Consider the following 16,729-nt stretch of genomic DNA (forward strand, 5'->3'; position numbering starts at 1 on the left):
TAAGTTTTAAAATTTTGCCTTTTCCGAAGATTTCACTTTAAAAGGGACTAATGTCAAAGCTGTCGTCTGCTGGGGAAGTTCTGAAAAGGAATAAAACGTCTGTTAACTTTAAATGCGTTCACTAGAACTACTTTTTTTGCTTTTGGCTGTATGCACGTTTAGAAAGGAAGAGTGGAATATAGAATTTCATGGAAGCAATGCTACCTTTTAATAATCATCTGATAAGAAATTGATTTGAAAATAACGTCTGCAACTGTAGACGCGCGAGATATTACCTAATCTTATTTTTGCATGCTTAAATGCAGATAATTTGCGATCGTAGATGTTTTGGCACAGTTCATTTTGGCGCACGAATATCGATTTCAGATTATGTTCATGTATACGATATAGATCACACAATGGCGTAGGGATGGTAGTTATGTCAATTGGTGTTTGATTCAACAACCTCCTAAAAAGACTATTTTTGTCTTCTAAAAGCCGTTGACAATCCAATGGTGTTCATTAACCCAAACAAGAAAATGGAACCTTTTAAAAATAAATCCGGGCATACATTTACGCGGTCCCACTTTTTCCGTTGGCAAGACGGACAATCATTATCAATCGCGATCTACAGGCGTTTCTTATTTGCAGGACGTAGCATTAAATTTTTTAGACAGGGGCAGGGCAATTTTAAATTTTTTGCTAAAATTTTGTTTTTTCTTTTTTTTCCCTTTTTATTTTTTTTAATTTAAAGTTTTTTTCTATGGGGTTTTCTTTAAAACAGATTTCCCGACCCAAGGGGCAAACTTTCCCCATGTTAAATGGAAAAGCCAGTGGACCCAGAAAAAACCCCCAGGGAACAGGTGCTTTTTTAGTTTGGGTTTATTTAAGTTTTGGGCCCAAAACCCCGAACCCGACCAAAAAAGTTTTTTAATTTTTTTTTTTTCCAGCCCTTAAAAAATTTTTTTCATTATTTCATTTAATGAATATTTACGTCTTGTTTTTAAAGTGCAAGGCCTTTTCGTGTTTCCAAAATATGTTTACTTTCCAACTAATGCTTAAGAAATCTTTGCATTAAACAAGAACGCATGTACAATCTTAATTAGCTATCTATCATGTACTTGCTTACAAAATGCACAGTTACAATTTATTTCGCTCTTCAAAAAAGAAAATAGCAGAAACAATAAGTGGCTAACAATCTATTTATTATTATTTTAAGTTATAGTACATTATTTTCCCACTTTAATTATCTGTTATAAACTAATTGCAACCGGAAGTGCTTGCGCTGTCAATTCGTTGACTTCCGGTGAACGGATTGTGAAAACCGCAAAAGCAATGTATAAATAACATTCGTTCATTTTAGAGAATAAATATAAAGTTGTTGTCTTCCAACACATTTTAGAATGCATGCTGTCCGTTTATGTAATTTTATTTTTAATTTCATGCCCCAATTAAACTATTTTCATAAAATTAATATCAAAAAATTTAATTAAAATTTGGGAAACTTTTTTTTAAAAACCCAAATTTTTAATTTTATTTTCATTTTTTTTTCATCAATACACGTTTTTATAAAAAAATGTAAAACCTTTTTGAGTTCGGCTTCAAAATTTTATGATTTTCTTAAAAAAAACCCAACCCTACCAGTTTAATCTCCCCTTTATCATGGAACCTTTCCCCAAGGGGGGGTAAACACTGTGAGGAAATTTTTTAATTTTCCTAAGGGGGAAAATTTTTTTATAAATCGGGGAGGATTTATTTTTATTAAAAAATTTGGCAAAAAAATTTTAAATGCTTATTTTGGGTTTTTTTCGAACCCAAAAAAAAGAAAATAAAACTAGAAGCATATAAATCAAATTTACAAGAGAAAAACCCGAAACTAACAATTTTTCAGTTATATTGAACTCGCACGTGCTCCTGTCAAATTGATAGGTATATAAATAAGAAGTTTTAATGTAGTATTCCTTTATTTTGGCTCGAATATTCTCATTTTTCGTGATGTTTAAACAGCATTGTGTACTCAAATCTCGTGCAGATCCTTTTCCATTTGATTTCTATCTAAGAATTGTATGACTGTGCACGTATGAGCACGTGCAATTATTCTCCACCAGTTAAAATAAGCTAGAAAGTCGGTTTATAACCTGTACGGGATGATGTTTAATACAACTTGAACTAGTTAAAGAGCTTCACTGGATAAAAACCTTTACTAAAACGCTCATTTAAAATATTTTAAGTTAAGCATGGTTCATTTCTCTACATTATATTTATTTGCATTTTATCGATTTCTTTTTATTTTGTTTTTGTTAGTGCGTTAAACATAACGAGGTAAGAACTTACTTAAAGAGAATCAGCTAAAATAACCAGATTTACGCTAGTTTTCTTCTGCTGTAAACCAAGCTGTTTTTGTCGTGTTCCATGTTCTCTTCTGTTCTGTTCCAAAATTGAGTTTACTAATAAGGGTCACGAGTGGGTGACATGAGCAAAATTAATAAATGCACTGAATTTGTATGTTTAGTAGGTGATCCCATGCACGCGATGAATCGTCCTTGGGCGTCCCGTTTATACCCTTTAAAATCTTGTGTATTCTTGCACGGAAATGTTTTTCAAGATCTTGGAAATACTGCTTTTTAATTCTTTTACAGAATATATCAGAAGTCATAAAATTTGCTATATTGTCTGAGTTTTTTTATGTTATCCTTGCAATGCATTTTTTGAAGTGGCTCCCTTGTGATTTGACATAGATTTTAATAAAATGAATCTTTATTGCACGTGTTATCCCAACCAGCACACTCGTTTAAATATTTTTTTTTTGTTACACGGTTTGAACACATGGCTTGGTTTTCAGTTGTTATAATATAATTTGATATAATAATAGAAGAGAAATTGTATTTCAGAATTAGTGCTTTATTATATATATTAGCTTTTTAGTTGGAAAAATATATGAAATAATTTCCGTCATGCCCTGCAAATGTGATTCTTGTTACCTCCCTTGATATTCATTATAATGAAATGGAATAGATGGGATATATCTATTTTTAGACTGGTTATTTAACTTATTTATAATGTCAACGTCTGACTGTCCGCTTAACGTGAAATGAAGATTTTTCAGGCATTCGTGGCTTTTTCGTTAAAAGGGGTTCGTTTGTGAACCCAAAAAAGGGGAGAATTTTCCCATTTACAGCACTTTAACTTTTAAACCCTAAATTTACAGAAAATTTTAGTCAAATTTTGGGCCTGTAACAGTGACGCCCCTTATTTACTAAAAAAAAGTTTATCCCTGTGCAAATTTCGACCCAAATAAATTTATTTTTTTTGGGCATTTTTGTCACCCGTTTTCACAATTGTAGGGATGATTTTAGTTTTTAAATGATATTACACAATTTAAAAAAGGAAGTTTTTTATGCAAGAATTAAAATTTTTACAGATATTTTTTTATTTTTAATAATATCATAAATAAACGAAAACGTTTTTATACACTTGTTTTTTATTATACATGTTTTGGGTTTTCATATTTTATTTTAACTAACTGCTATTTAAAATTTGGTAACCAGATGCAACGGTGTATGTGGAAATATATACCTTTTATATGTTTTTTTTCTTTTATTTCTTAAATACGGTTCGAAGATTAGCAATAAATAAGTGCTTGCAATGACTTAAAACGCAATTCATTTTGACAATATAAGTTTTTTTTCAATCTTACATGCAATTTTGTCTCAAGTTAAGTCTGAAAAATGTACCTTCGTGCTCTGCGGTAAACGTTATAGTTTACATAAGCATTAGGTGATTGTCAAAACAGTACATAACTTACTTATAATTAACTCAAAACCTCTATATAAATGTATGTATAGCGTTTTTTTTCTTTACTTCTATACAGAAAGAACATTGATAATGAATAATGAATTTGAGTAAATATACAAGTTTGATTGCCTACTTAATACACTTCATAATATGAATGTTAAGTTAAAAAAGGGAAACAATATAATTATATTGAATATAAAAGTGTATTATTATATGTACTTCCGCATTGATGATGATATATGTTTTCCTCATTTCCAAGTACAATGTATTTTCAAAGTACCATCATCCTTTAAACCTTTTTATACTTAACTTATCTTAGTTTTACTTTCTTAACAAGAATAGTTCCAACAAAAGCTTCTTTTATTGTCTTAAAAAATAAACCTATTGGAACCGGAATTGATAAGCCTTTGTTGTCAGTATAGAGCCCGCCCAGTCTGAACACATGTGCAAGTCTAGTATGGCACTTTACTGTTGGTAGCTCAAATTTTCGTATTTGAATCCCTTTAAATTTTGAATGGACTGTTCCAAATTCATTACTGGGCAAATCCATTACGTAGATACGGCAGGTTAAAGGTTAAACCATAAACCTCAGTTGTCATAACTATTCTAACTGTTTCTGTAACTATTTTCAGACAATGATGATGACGAGAGACAAATTTCTAACCATGAACCTGAAAAAAAGGAAAGAACTCGGAAACAGATAAACCAACCGTTACAGAAATCACAGAAAAATAATACTACTAATACAGGGGGGAATAATTCTGGAAAAACTGACACTAATACTGGAGGAGATAATACCGGAAGTGGGGATACAAATACTGGGGGAGGTACTACCGGAAGTAGCGACTCACATACAGGAGGTGGCTATTCCGGTGGTGGGGATATATTGGGGGGTGGCTATTCCGGTGGTGGGGATATTGGGGGCGGTTATTCCGGAGGTGGGGACTCTGGAGGAAGCAGTGGAGGTGGGGGAGGCGGCGGTGGGTGTGGATACGATGGTGGTGACGATTAAAGTTTTTTTAAGAATTATCTCCCTTGACTTAGAAATAAAATATTGTTAATTTTATATTAAACCTGGTTTTATCAGTTATTATGTGTATATAAATAAGACACAAAACATTGTAAAAAAGTTGTTTAATTTCTTATATTGTGTAACATTGAAAATGAAAATTTATGGTTCTAAAATGGTACTTAAATGCATTTTTTCTTGTAAAGGAAAACTTTTTAATTCAACTTCATGGTAGTATTTGCAGGTTATTTTTGTTTTGTCAATTCATTTAATGTGTGTGGTTTTTCTTACATTTACATAATATGTTTGTCGGTACATAGTCACAGACCTATATGATTTCCACTAAAATATACGTTGAAACAGCGTTATAAGTAGAGGAGTTTTATATTTTTAGTAATTTTTTACTGACGGAATCTCAAAAACATCCATTTTTTAAAAATTTTTACAACTCAAAATTTTAAAAAACTTTATTCAAGCATTTTTGGCTGAGAAAAAGAAACTTAAGAGATATTTTCCCATTTATGTTTCATTTTTTTGAATTTTTATCCGTGTATTAAATACATTACTATGCATTATTATTTTAATGCCATAAATTTTGTAAGTATTCATTATATGCTTCATACATGTACATTGTGAAATATATATATAGATATACATGTATATATATAGGTGGCAGTCGAGAAAGATAATAATTTCCTTCTTTGCAACAATGTTGCGTTCATATATATTGCACAACAAAATTCGTAATAAAATATTTTATAAATACATATTTTAGCTACTTTTTTGATAAAATCTTTAACCGCACAAGCGTATGAAAGCTTCCTGTGTGAAATCACTCTCCGCCCATTGATGCGAATATGTGCATTAGTACATTTTAACTCCTTTTTGAAGAGCTTATAAAAAGACGCGCGAATATGCGCATTGTTACATTTAACTCCATCTTGAAGAGCTTTTAAATATACGCGCGAAAATTCACTTGCAGATAGGCGAATGTGTTTTTTTTTAGAAAGAGCAACATCACGTGCTTTCAAAATAGAATGTATAGGGTTATCTATCAATATGTGTTTATTTCATTCGTACAAAACTGATACCTGGCATAAAGAGCGTGCGTAAATTTTCTAATTTTGTCTCTGGAATGAATCCCTAGAAGTTAAAAAAGGATGTTGGCTTATTAAGAATGAATCTTGGTTAGTGTTTTTCTCGTCCAGTGCGGCAGCTTTTTAGTTTTATTTAGTGTTCCAATTTTAGAAGTTTTTAGATGTGTATATATATACATGTAGATGGATTGGTAACCAATAATGATACATGACTTTTGTTTTGCTTAATCAGCACCTTTTCCCAAAAGAATTGTGCTTTTGTGTGTACTGAAGAACTCTAGTGTTCTGATGAAATAGTTGTTTGTGTGATACTAATTAAAAAAGCTGTTAAAATGTGTATAAAAAATCGCATTTTCTTTCATAAGAATTATTATGCCCCCATTTCGAAGAAAAGGGGGTATATTGCTTTGCACTTGTTGGTCCGTCGGTCCGTAGACCAAATGGTTTCCGAGTGATAACTAAAGAACCCTTAGGCCTAGGAACTTCAAACTTGGTATGGTGATTGGTCATGACCAGTAGATGAATCCTATTGATTTTGGGGTCAAGGGGTCAAAGGTCAAGGTCACATTGACCTTGAAAGCAAAAACGGTTTCCGATCAATAACTAAAGAACCTTAAGGCCTAGGAACTTCAAACTTGGTATGGTGATTGGTCATGACCAGTAAATGACCCCTATTGATTTTGGGGTCAAGGGGTCAAAGGTCAAGGTCACATTGACCTTGAAAGCAAAAACGGTTTCCGATCAATAACTAAAGAACCTTAAGGCCTAGGAACTTCAAACTTGGTATGGTGATTGGTCATGATCAGTAGATGACCCCTATTGATTTTGGGGTCAAGGGGTCAAAGGTCAAGGTCACATTGACCTTGAAAGCAAAAACGGTTTCCGATCAATAACTAAAGAACCTGAAGGCCTAGGAACTTCAAACTTGGTATGGTGATTGGTCATGATCAGTAGATGACCCCTATTGATTTTGGGGTCAAGGGGTCAAAGGTCAAGGTCACATTGACCTTGTAGGTAAAAACGGTTTCCGATCAATAACTAAAGAACCTTAAGGCCTAGGAACTTCAAACTTGGTATGGTGATTGGTCATGATCAGTAGATGACCCCTATTGATTTTGGGGTCAAGGGGTCAATGGTCAAGGTCACATTGACCTTGTAAGTAAAAACGGTTTCTGATCAATAACAAAAGAACCCTTAGGCCTAGGAACTTCAAACTTGGTATGATGATTGGTTATGACCAATCAGATGACCCCTATTGATTTTGGCGTTAAGGGGTCAAAGGTCAAGGTCAAATTGACCTTGTAGGTAAAAACGGTTTCCGATCAATAATGAAAGAACCCTTAGGCCTAGGGACTTCAAACTTGAGATGATGATTGGTCATGATCAGTAGATGACCCCGATTGATTTTGGGATGAAGGGGTCAAAGGTCAAGGTCACATTGACCTCTTAGGTAAAAACGGTTTCCGATCAATAACTTAAGAACCCTTAGGCCTAGGAACTTCAAACTTGGTATGGTGATTGGTCATGACCAGCAGATGACCCCTATTGATTTTGGGGTTAAGGGGTTAAAGGGCAAGGTCACATTGACCTTGTAGGTAAAAATGCTTTCCGATCAATAACTTAAGAACCCTTATGCCTAGGAACTTCAAACTTGGTATGGTGATTGGTCATGACCAGCAGATGACCCCTATTGAGTTTAAGGTGAAAGGGTCAAAGGTCAAGGTCACATTGACCTTGTAAGTAAAAACGGTTTCTGATCAATAACTAAAGAAGCTTAGGCCTAGGAACTTCAAACTTGGTATGGTGATTTGTCATGACCAGCAGATTACTCCTATTGATTTTGGGATCAAGGGGTCAAAGGTCAAGGTCACAATGACCTTGTAAGTAAAAACGGTTTCTGATCAAAAACTAAAGAACGCTTCGGCCTAGGAACTTCAAACTTGGCATGGTGATTGGTCATGACCAGCAGATGACCCCTATTGATTTTAGGGTCAAAGGTCAAGGTCACATTGACCCTGTGTGTTAAAACGGTTTCCGATCAATAATAAAGAATCCTTAGGCCTAGGAACTTCAAACTTGGTATGGTGATTTGTCATGACCAGCAGATGACCCCTATTGATTTTGGGGTCAAGGGGTCAAAGGTCAAGGTCACATTGACCTTGTAGGTAAAAACGGTTTCTGATCAATTTACTAAAAACGCCTATGCCTAGGAACTTCAAACTTTGTATGATGATTGGTCGTGACCAGCAGATGACCCCTATTGAGTTTTGGGTCAAGGGGTCAAAGGTCAAGGTCATGACCAGTAGATACTTTATAACCCTTATTAATTGTTTGATCACTGGGTCAGAAGTCATGCATAATAACCTTATCACATGACTAATTGGCTGCTGATAGGGGGCATACATGTTTTACAAACATATCTTGTTTTAATGTCTAGTGATGGAAGTTTGGTGGAATTGTTGCGTTAGTTATACTATAGATATTACCAATACCTCGAAAACTTTGTACACATTTTTATACATTCCTTGTACTTATTGATATTTTTTAAATATTGCCTAAATGTATTGTCAAGAAATGTTTCTAAGTTTTGTTCATTCTTAATTTGTACACGCGGTATTAAACATTGTCGCAAGACTGCCTATATAAGTTTTTGACCTGGCGGTAAATTGCAACATGTGTAATATTAGTAAGAAAAGATACTATTGAGCATGCGCAGTCAATACAACATAATATGATATATTCACTGAGATATCATAAAATGTGTTTATTGTTTTGATTTCGGATGGCTTCATGTTCACAGACAAATTGGGTGCGATACTTTACCAGTTGAAAAAAAAATGTATTTTTCAACTAGATCAAATTTGATTTTTAACGGATTGCATTACGGAAATAAAATTCTTTTTTGTGTAAAGGTAAAAATTCAGGATGGGGTTAAAAGTTCGATCCTCGACCCCAAGTGTCTGTGTACCCCCAAGTGTCTGTGTGCGAGCGTGTTTATCCATCTTTACCATCTTTGCTTGGCCTAGTCATCAATTGTAAATGTTGTTGCAACAACTAGGAGCCTTGTTTGATTGCTTTTATGAAAGAAACACTTAGGTACAATTACACATTGACACGTCGCGGGTACTTCAACCAACCAACACATTACATGGATTAGATTTTCAACTTTAGATCGGCTTAATATTTTTTATCATTTTTATTTTTTTATACTATACCTTCGGACAAAATTTTTGTAATACATTGAATTTCATTTGGATTGTTTTGTCAAAGAAAATGTAAACCCCTGATACACTTATGTAGTGTTGATGAATGTAAAGTTGTTTAATGAATGTGTTGCTATAGTGTGTTCGAGACGAAACAGATTCGCTATATAATGTCTGCTGAAACATTTGCTTCTAATGTGAAACAGTGATTTTTTTAGAAATAAATACTAAAATGAAAATTTCAGTGTTGGATCATTTCTTTTTTCCAAAACGAATTAGAAAATTGAAAAAAAGATTATATGCTATGTTCCGGTTTTATAATCCTTTCCCAGCTAAAACTGCTATAATATTTATGATTATAGTACATTTTCCTACCAAACATTTATTAAAAAAACAGTACTTAAATATAACAGGTGCATATTTTCCCGCGTGATATATATGAAATATAAAAATAGAAAAATGGTTTCCAGACAATTTCTAGAGTTAGGAATGAGATATTGTGATTAAACCTGGTGTATAGCAAACTAATATGAAAACCCCGTTTGGTATTGCATTTGGACCTCCTTTGGTCAAGGTCACCGTTACTAAAAATAGAAAAATGGTTTCCGAACAATAACTTAATTTATGAATGAGATATTGTAATCAAACTTTGTGTGTAGCAAGCTTATATGAAGACTCCGGTTGCATTGCAATTGGACCCCCTGTGGTCAAGGTCACCGTTACTGAAATAGAAAAATGGTTTCTGGACAATAAGTGTTAGGAATGATATAATGTAATCAAACTTGGTATATAGCAAGCTTATACGGATACGGTTAGTATAGCATATGGACTCACTCCTGGGATCAAGGTAAAGGTCATGGCCATTAATAAAAATAGTAGCATTTTTTTCGAACAATAACGAGAGTTTGGAAAGAGATATTGTAATCCAAATTAGCTTATATGAAAACTTCAGATATTATTATTTATAAAATATCTAAGATACGCTCCTGGTACTCCAATAATTCACTGCTTACAATATTGAAAACATGCTATTTTTTTCCTTCATATACACCATGAATATCCAGTAACGCAGGAATGTGCAAATAACGCAGGAATTGTGCAAAAGTAACGCAGAATTGTGCAATGTAGTGGCTAAAACGAGCACCGCGATAAGTAAATGGACTAATATTTTTATTGTACACCAAATCAGAAGAAATGAGTTAGCGCATACGGTTGCTGAGACATTATACTTTCAACCTCATCAAAAATATTTCCATGATAATGTTAATTTTTCAAGATCGTTCGTGAAAATGACGACCTGACTAGTGTATGGATGGCGATTTTTAGTTTCGTTGATATCTTTAAATACAATAACGTACATATAGCTTTATGATTTTTTTTATATTCGGTGAACCTGAGATATTGTCCAATTTACAATAAATTAAGCAGATAAAACGCAATTGAAAGCATTTTACGAGGTAACGCCGAATTCGTTAATGAAGCACTGAATCAACGGCGGTTATCTCATTAAAAGTAGCTTAATCCTTTTTACTAGCTTCCTTCTAATGTTATACGACACTTGTAGCTTGACAAATGTCTCAGGTATACAGGATATGAAAAAAATAAAGTTTTAAAAGACACCTTCAAAACGCTACTCACAAATGATCTAAGAAAGTAAACAAATCAAAGCACTGAAAGTACTGAAGTATACATTGCTTGATAATATAATCCATTTTTGTCATCAAGGCCATGTTGATTTTAACCTACTGACCTCAAAAACAATAGGGGTCATCTTCTGACCAAGGTCAATGTCACTCACAACAAGGCTTTTTTCTTCCATAGTTATTTATGAGACAAGGAAGATGTAATGTTCCATCTGTGTATTGCTAGGCAAGCTGAAAGATGAGCAATAAAGAAATCATTTTTTGAAACACCCGTTAAATGGACTGCAGTATAGAATATTGAAACAGTAATATTGGGTTTCCAGTGATGCTGTCTAATAAAATTCATGATCTGGATTGAACTCTATACAAAGTCAATTAATTGAATCATCCTACAAGACTTAATTACCAAATTATAGTACATCCTTTTGTATAGCTTTCCATGTTACAGATCTATGTACTGTACTTTGATGCATTAATACATATATTCTGGTGTGTTGTATTCATCTCTATACATTAATTTTCAAATGCATTACTTTATCGTTTATTAATAAAAATGAAATATATAATCAAAACAATTCAAATGGACTGTTATAGTTTCATTATTCAATAATTGTTACATATAGTCATATAATACCTTTCCAACGAAATTCAGCCGCTGTTCAGTAATGATCTGCTAACCAACATGCACCACTGATCTCAAACATATATATTTCACCAGTAGCACAGGGCGTAGGTGATGTATATACCGAATACTTTTCTCAAGTAACTTTGTATTGTTACTGATACTGGGGCTTTTATCTAATGTAAAAGCACTTGCTAAGTATTTACTTTTATACCTATAAAAGAGATACGCATGTTTATTTTCATTTTCGGTCTATTATATCCTATAATATCCATCACGGTTTCTTTAAGTTTTCTTTAAATATCTTACAGTTTAATTCCATCGAAAACTGTACTGAAATGGCCCGTGAATTATGCCACATTGGGCGCGCCCGATTTCAGAATTTTGCATTTGTTCTGAAAGCTGACGATCTTAGTTTTCAAGTGGTACATTTCAATCAATCATCATTGTGTTACTTTAGTCACAGTGACATTTGTCGCACAAGTAGTTGGGCACACGCGTACATCATAGTTAAGTCAAGATGAGGTAACGACACAAGAAATAGTAGTGAATGGCACTATTACACGTGCAGCACAATTTTGCAGACGACACATTTGTGTCATATGTGTTTCGCGAGTATATGCAGTGAGGTTGTGTGGACAAGTTGTGAGTTGCAACATATGTATAATCACAAGGAATAACAATATTCGGGGTTTATCATCATCATAATCATCGTCATCATCATCATCATCATCATCATCATCACCATCACCATCATCATCATCATCATCATGTATTTTTGAATAGTCTCCTCTACGAAAGTTGTACACCGTAATTTCTGTCTAAACGAATGAGGAGTTTTCTATTGTTATGTTTCGTTTTCTTCTAAGAAGTTATATAGGCATCTTGTTGAGCTGGCCGATGTATTACTTATGACTTTAGTAGCAATCGCCCAGAACTAATTACACGAATTCTTTCCAGATATTTGTGGATATGTTGAGCATGTATACATAGCATTTTTATCGTCTTCAGCGTATCTTATTAGTTTTGGTACCCGGGCCACATTTAAGAATGAAGTCTAGCTCTGCTTGAATGGTCGTTTGTATTTACTTCTTCAGGAAGCTAAACGTAGTCTTACCATTAAATGAATTAAGTCTTGCTTTACTACATTGTCTCAACAATATCAATAATCAGCTTATAGCGCACGATATCATATGAAGAATTTAAGCCAAAGTCTCGAAATTATTATACTTTCCTTCAGTTATAACAACAGTTCAGAAAGAAACAGGATTATCTCCCGTCGACCATTTGCATTGCTTCAAACAACAAAAAGAGTTATTACGTCCCTTTAGTGCTTTGCTTTCTCAACAATAGTGCATTTACATGAACACGTCAGTCCGTTGCTGTTATACTTTATTTGAAATAATGAATACAAACGTTACATCTGTCGAAACGACGAAAAGTTTGACGTTTTAAATGATGACAAAAATAATTGCACACATTAATTTAAAACGAAATTCAGCCGCTGTTCAGTAATGATCTGCTAACCAACATGCACCACTGATCTCAAACATATATATTTCACCAGTAGCACAGGGCGTAGGTGGTGTATATACCGAATACTTTTCTCAAGTAACTTTTTAATGTTACTGATACTGGGGCTTTTATTTAATGTAAAAGCACTTGCTAAGTATTTACTTTTATACCTATAAAAGAGATACGCATGTTTATTTTCATTTTCGGTCTATTATATCCTATAATATCCATTACGGTTTATTTAAGTTTTCTTTAAATAACTTACAGTTTAATTCCATCGAAAACTGTACTGAAATGGCCCGTGAATTATGCAACATTGGGCGCGCCCGATTTCAGAATTTTGCATTTGTTCTGAAAGCTGACGATCTTAGTTTTCAAGTGGTACATTTCAATCATTCATCATTGTGTTACTTTAGTCACAGTGACATTTGTTGCACAAGTAGTTGGGCACACGCGTACATCATAATTTAGTTAAGATAAGGTAACGACACAAGAAATAGTAGTGAATGGCACCATTACACGTGCAGCACAATTTTGCAGACGACACATTTGTGTCATATGTGTTTCGCGAGTTTATGCAGTGAGGTTGTGTGGACAAGTTGTGACTTGCAACATATGTTTAATCACAAGGAATAACAATATTCGGGGTTAATCATCATCATCATGATCATCATCATCGTCATCATCATCACCACCATCATCATCATCATCATCATCATCATCATCATCATCATCATCATCATCTTCTTCATGTTTTTTTGAATAGTCTCCTCTACGAAAGTTGTACACGTTTATTTCTGTCTAAACTAATGAGGAGTTTTCTATTGTTATGTTTCGTTTTCTTCTAAGAAGTTAGGCATCTTGTTGAGCTGGCCAATGTATTACTTATGACTTTAGTAGCAATTGCCCAGAACTAATTACACGAATTCTTTCCAGATATTTGTGGATATTTTGAGGATGTATACATAGCATTTAATCGTCTTCAGTGTATCTAATTAGTTTTGGTACCCGGGAATAAAGTCTAGCTCTGCTTAAATGGTCGTTTGTATTTACTTCTTCAGGAAGCTAAACGTAGTCTTACCATTAAATGAATTAAGTCTTGCTTTACTACATTGTCTCAGCAATATCAATAATCAGCTTATAGCGCACGATATCATATGAAGAATTTATGCCAAAGTCTCGAAATTATTATACTTTCCTTCAGTTATAACAACAGTTCAGAAAGAAACAGGATTATCTCCCGTCGACCATTTGCATTGCTTCAAACAACAAAAAGAGTTATTACGTCCCTTTAGTGCTTTGCTTTCTCAACAATAGTGCATTTACATGAACACGTCAGTCCGTTGCTGTTATACTTTATTTGAAATAATGAATACAAACGTTACATCTGTCGAAACGACGAAAAGTATGACGTTTTAAATGATGACAAAAATAATTGCACACATTAATTTAAAACGAAATTCAGCCGCTGTTCAGTAATGATCTGCTAACCAACATGCACCACTGATCTCAAACATATATATTTCACCAGTAGCACAGGGCGTAGGTGTACGGATATAATAACAAGTATAATAAACATCAGATCCCCATTTTTTTTAATGATTATAAATGAAGTATATGCTCGCCCATATGGTCTCTTTCCGGTGGCAAGGGTAAACAAACACAAACACACACACAGGGCGTAGGTGGTGTATATACCGAATACTTTTCTCAAGTAACTTTTTATTGTTACTGATACTGGGGCTTTTATTTAATGTAAAAGCACTTGCTAAGTATTTACTTTTATACCTATAAAAGAGATACGCATGTTTATTTTCATTTTTGGTCTATTATATCCTATAATATCCATTACGGTTTATTTAAGTTTTCTTTAAATAACTTACAGTTTAATTCCATCGAAAACTGTACTGAAATGGCCCGTGAATTATGCAACATTGGGCGCGCCCGATTTCAGAATTTTGCATTTGTTCTGAAAGCTGACGATCTTAGTTTTCAAGTGGTACATTTCAATCATTCATCATTGTGTTACTTTAGTCACAGTGACATTTGTTGCACAAGTAGTTGGGCACACGCGTACATCATAATTTAGTTAAGATAAGGTAACGACACAAGAAATAGTAGTGAATGGCACCATTACACGTGCAGCACAATTTTGCAGACGACACATTTGTGTCATATGTGTTTCGCGAGTTTATGCAGTGAGGTTGTGTGGACAAGTTGTGACTTGCAACATATGTATAATCACAAGGAATAACAATATTCGGGGTTAATCATCATCATCATGATCATCATCATCGTCATCATCATCACCACCATCATCATCATCATCATCATCATCATCATCATCATCATCATCATCATCATCATCATCATCATCATCTTCTTCATGTTTTTTTGAATAGTCTCCTCTACGAAAGTTGTACACGTTTATTTCTGTCTAAACTAATGAGGAGTTTTCTATTGTTATGTTTCGTTTTCTTCTAAGAAGTTAGGCATCTTGTTGAGCTGGCCAATGTATTACTTATGACTTTAGTAGCAATTGCCCAGAACTAATTACACGAATTCTTTCCAGATATTTGTGGATATGTTGAGCATGTATACATAGCATTTCTATCGTCTTCAGCGTATCTTATTAGTTTTTGTACCCGGGCCACATTTAAAAATGAAGTGTAGCCCTGCTTAAATGGTCGTTTGTATTTACTTCTTCAGGAAGCTAAACGTAGTCTTACCATTAAATGAATTAAGTCTTGCTTTACTACATTGTCTCAGCAATATCAATAATCAGCTTATATCGCACGATATCATATGAAGAATTTATGCCAAAGTCTCGAAATTATTATACTTTCCTTCAGTTATAACAACAGTTCAGAAAGAAACAGGATTATCTCCCGTCGACCATTTGCATTGCTTCAAACAACAAAAAGAGTTATTACGTCCCTTTAGTGCTTTGCTTTCTCAACAATAGTGCATTTACATGAACACGTCAGTCCGTTGCTGTTATACTTTATTTGAAATAATGAATACAAACGTTACATCTGTCGAAACGACGAAAAGTATGACGTTTTAAATGATGACAAAAATAATTGCACACATTAATTTAAAACGAAATTCAGCCGCTGTTCAGTAATGATCTGCTAACCAACATGCACCACTGATCTCAAACATATATATTTCACCAGTAGCACAGGGCGTAGGTGGTGTATATACCGAATACTTTTCTCAAGTAACTTTTTATTGTTACTGATACTGGGGCTTTTATCTAATGTAAAAGCACTTGCTAAGTATTTACTTTTATACCTATAAAAGAGATACGCATGTTTATTTTCATTTTCGGTCTATTATATCCTATAATATCCATCACGGTTTACTTAAGTTTTCTTTAAATATCTTACAGTTTAATTCCATCGAAAACTGTACTGAAATGGCCCGTGAATTATGCCACATTGGGCGCGCCCGATTTCAGAATTTTGCATTTGTTCTGAAAGCTGACGATCTTAGTTTTCAAGTGGTACATTTCAATCATTCATCATTGTGTTACTTTAGTCACAGTGACATTTGTTGCACAAGTAGTTGGGCACACGCGTACATCATAATTAAGTTAAGATAAGGTAACGACACAAGAAATAGTAGTGAATGGCACATTACACGTGCAGCACAATTTTGCAGACGACACATTTGTGTCATATGTGTTTCGCGAGTTTATGCAGTGAGGTTGTGTGGACAAGTTGTGACTTGCAACATATGTATAATCACAAGGAATAACAATATTCGGGTTAATCATCATCATCATGATCATCATCATCATCATCATCATCATCATCATCATCATCATCATCATCATCATCATCATCATCATCATCATCATC

At 33.8% G+C, this 16,729-nt stretch overlaps 1 long non-coding RNA gene across 1 annotated transcript; it reads left to right on the plus strand.

Annotated features, from left to right (window-relative positions):
• The first annotated feature begins 1,833 nt into the window (after positions 1-1,833).
• Positions 1,834-4,793, plus strand: LOC132746525 (uncharacterized). Its single transcript, XR_009627991.1, has 2 exons — positions 1,834-2,301; positions 4,407-4,793. It is a non-coding gene; the product is annotated as an uncharacterized LOC132746525 (long non-coding RNA).
• The last annotated feature ends 11,936 nt before the right edge of the window (positions 4,794-16,729 follow it).

Source organism: Ruditapes philippinarum, unplaced genomic scaffold, assembly GCF_026571515.1.
Source record: "Ruditapes philippinarum isolate M1 unplaced genomic scaffold, ASM2657151v2 ctg293_1_1_1_1, whole genome shotgun sequence".
In the NCBI taxonomy this organism is placed as follows: domain Eukaryota; kingdom Metazoa; phylum Mollusca; class Bivalvia; order Venerida; family Veneridae; genus Ruditapes; species Ruditapes philippinarum.